Here is a 4,187-nt window from a genome sequence, read left to right on the forward strand (position 1 = left end):
GTGTTGCAATGCCCCCGGCTGCCCTCCACGGTGCAGCCGCTCAAGGGGAGCTCTGGCCAGAGATGCCTGTGAGCACAGGCGGTTCCCGTCCACAGCTGTGCATGCTGAGAGGGTAGCCACTCTGGTCAGTGTCACCAAGCTGGGGACAGCATACAGGGAGGTGGAGGAGAGGCAGAGAGTGGGTGTGGACACGGAGTGTGATGGCACCAGAGATCCCTGGAGGGTCTCGGTCTGGGCAGGAGCAGATATGGGGGTTCCCAGGGTCATAGGCATGAATGAGGGGCCCTAAGAAACCCATGACCACCGCTGGGGACCAGGCCACTGCCCGACGGGGTGGGCCGAGGCAGGCAGCCAGGACCCAGGAGTCTTTCTTCTCTCTGTCCCTGCCAGGCTGCCTTTGCCCACCCTCCCCACACGCATGCCCGCACCCTGTGTGCACAGCACACCTGTTGACCACGATTGGGTCACAGGCCACTCTGGCTGCCAGGACAAGTAGAGATCACCCACTACGCAGAAATCAGGATGGGACCTGCCCGGGGTGTCAGGTGCTCGGCAGCCAAGGGAGTGCGCCCACCGTGTCCCCACCCAGCTCTGTACCCGTAGGTGCAGAAACTGAGCCGCAGTCCCTCTGCTGAGCCGCCCCACGGCTCTTCTCGGTAGCCCCAGAGATGAGGGGAACAGGGTGGAGGAGTTGGGTACCCGACAAGGGGTGGAGGCAGTTACAGCAGGACAAGTGGAGGGCAGCACCAAGGCCTGGGCCTGGCATCGCAGCCCTCGTCCATGCTGGGGCCACGGGAGTGAAGCACAGCCATGGTGAGAATCACCATTCCCAAGTCCATTCCCTGTAGACGGTACCCCACTGCCAGGTGTAGACCCAGTTCATACTCAAGGCAGGAGCAACCCCGCTGTCCATGGCTTGATAATGGGGTTCGTTGTGGGTGTTTTCTCACAGAAGAAATAGCAATACGATTTTCCCCAAGAGCAATAGGAAAAATTAAATCATTTCCCACATTTTCATTTATTTTAATTTTTACTTATTGCTTTCATTTGCTATACGACATGTGCATTCACCAGAGAAAAAAAGCAACCCATTGGGTCCAGGACTCGAACCACAGTCGGTTACATAGGAGTCCAGCACCTTCACCACACTACCTGCTGACCCCCATACTGTTTTTCTGTTTTTTGTTTTTGTTTTTTAAAAACAGAGCCAACAAGGATATATGCACCTCCAAATAAAGATAAATTATATCCATAGAACATAATCTATACTATAAAGCAAATATTTAATATTGTTCATTTTGCTAACATTTTGGATTTTACTTTTCCTAACTGAAAAGTCAGGAACTTATCTTTTTTGTTTGTTCGTTTTGCTTTTTGAGGGGAGAGATTTTTGCTATAGGGCATGTGTTCTCGCCAGAAAGACAGAACAGAGAGATAGAACATGAGAAATCACCCCCCCAGGGGGCATGGCCATGCCACAATCCCTTCTCCATTCTCTCAAGATATTGGGCGGCCCGGCATGAGTTTAACCCACCGGGTCCAGGACTCGAACTGTGGTCACTTACATGGGAGTCCAGCAACATAGCCATCATGCCATCTGCTGGTCTCAGGAACTTACCTTGAACACTGGAGTACAACCTACGACCCTGCAGGCCCCATTTTAACTCTTTGTGTTAAAAATAGTGAACGGCCTTGCTGCCCCCTCCCAGTTACCAAAGTGCCCTTCCCTCTTTTGGGGGATGCTTGCACCAGGGTCCAGGGGACAGAGATGGCTTGGTCTAGAGACTCCGACTCCAGGCTCTTCTGTGCAGCTGACACCAGAGGGCCACCGTGCGCTGTCTCCAGGTGGCTGGCCTCAGTCTTCCCCTCCATGCCTGCTCCCTACAGAGGGTGGGAAGTGCCTTCCCGTCCCTTGCGTCTGGGTTAGCCTATGACTTGGTTTGACCAAGGACTTCCTGTGTTGCTAGGGGGCAGAGCCAGAGTCCTAATAGGCTATGCGCATTCTGTTCATTGCAGAAGCCGGTCCACACGGGATGATTTCCTCTTCCTTCTCTAAATAGAACTGAACAACTGGGTTCTCAGGGACCAGCGGCATTCCAAGCGCGGAAGCGCCAGCGGCTCCCACGTGGCAAGGAACAGGCATAAGGCCTTCCGACCTGTGTTTCCCATCTCGACGCTCCGTCCCCGTTTACCTCTCTCCCTCGTTTCCCACCACCCTCTCCCTGTCTCACGTGATTTTTCAGCCATGGGGTCTCAGGTCCTTTGCACGGCCTCCTGTAGGGAAGCCCTCGGGATAATTGCACCGGTTCTGTCCCCCACTTAGGCGGGGCTTTCTTGTAATGTCATGTTCCAGGGAGGGCCTCAAATGTAACCCCTTCCGCATGTCCTCGCTCTACTTTCCGGAGTTCTGGTGGCCCTGGCACACTTCCTTCTCAGCACACACCGACTGTATTTGTCAGGGAGTTAGCAGGGCGCTGGTGACCGGCCACTGCAGGCGGCAAGCTCAGGAAAGGCAAGGCGGGTGGCCCGCCCCGGAGTGGAGGGTGGGTGGAGGAGCCGGCGGCAATGCTGCAGCCCTGGCCCGGCGCGCTGCCAGGTTGTACTCGGCAAACCCGAGGGCTTGAGGGGGGACCCAGGAATTCTGGTTCGCTGCGCGGCCTTCGCTGCTGCTGCCACGGCGCCCGGATAGAGCCCCTTCCAGCCGCTCCCCAACCGTCCCTCAGTGCTCCCTGGGAAGCTGCAGCCCCTGCAAAGTGCTCTGCTGGGAGGACCTGTCCGGAGACGGGGATAGGCAGCAGCTCCCCGGGGAGGCAAGGTGGCGGCCCTGCCTCCGCTGTGTCCCCACCCCGGCACCGGGCCCGGCGCGCGGTAGCTGCTCAGTTGGCTTTTGCTTATGACTGACGGACCGACGAACATTGAGGGCTGGGCGATACCCCAGTGCGCCCGCTAAGGATCGTGCTAGAACCGTGCGGCCGCTGGACGGAGGGGGCGGGGCACGTTCGAGGCGAGGAGCGGCTGCACAAGGCTTTGAGGTCCCCAGAGGACCGGCGCCGGAAGCGCGCCCAGCCCACGCAGCGGACCGGCACGGGACCAGTCACATCCCAACTGTGCCCGGAGCCTCGCGGCGGCCCCCTTGCAGGAAACAAGAAGACGTGCTGGGTAGAGGCCGCGCCTCGAGCTTCACCCGGGCTGCTGAGCTCCAGGCCCGGCTCCGCGCTGGAACGGGACCTCAAGGAGTCTCTGCGGAGGGAGGCAGGTGACCAACGACTTCGCTGAGGACAAAGTCTATGCACTAGGTGGCGAGGACTGCTGGGGAGGGCCGGGCCAAGGAGGGCGGACAGGAGAGGGCATGCGACCATCCTGCACCTGGGGATCTGGGAACGCTCACTGAGGGTGACACGTGAGCAAAGACACAAGGAGGTGAGAAGGGGCGACGGCCGAGGGACATCCTGCCTATGCAAAAGGCCGGGCGAGGTATACTTACATACAGGGCATTATTCTGGCCCTCTCTGCCAGGATTAGTGCTGGATGGAAGGCAGACAGCATGGCCCCAAAAGTTCACTTGTCCTCATGGGTGGCTGCCTTGCTGAACTGGAGTTGAGAAGGCAAGGCGGCCTTGAAATGAGCGTGCAGAGGTCGCTGGGGGTGGACAGCACAGGGTGGGGCTGCAGCCTTGAGGGCCTTGAAGGCCCCGCCAAGCATCTCAGAGCCTCCACCTCTGGAGTGGGAGAGAGTCGTGCTTTAGGGTCAGCCCGTGCAGGCGCCAGACAGGCCGGCCAGGCCGGGGCAGGGCAGGGTCTCAGGACAGCGGCAGGTGAGAAGGATCAGCAGGGAGGCTGCACTGCCCCAACGGGGTGAGTCCAGGCCCTGAATGTGCGCACGGAAGCGGTGGGTCTGAGGTGCACAGGCCTGAGTGTGGAGGGCGGCACGTAAAAGTTTGGGGGAACAGGATGAAGTCTCATCTTCAGCTCCATTTTTTAGATGAAGAAATTGAGGATCAAGAGACAGAGGGACTAGCATTTAGTGTAATGGCTATGTCGCTGAACTCCCACGTAGTCGACCACAGTTTGTGTCCTGGACCCGGTGGCTTAAAACTCACGCCCGGCGCGTGTGCGTGCGTGCCCAAGATCCCGAGAGGAGAATGGAGGAGAAGGGATTGCGGCGTGGCCATCCCCCCTGGGGGGTGA

The sequence above is a fragment of the Tupaia chinensis genome, unplaced genomic scaffold (genome assembly GCF_000334495.1).
Source record: "Tupaia chinensis unplaced genomic scaffold, TupChi_1.0 Scaffold000067_1, whole genome shotgun sequence".
NCBI classification, from domain to species: Eukaryota; Metazoa; Chordata; class Mammalia; order Scandentia; family Tupaiidae; genus Tupaia; species Tupaia belangeri.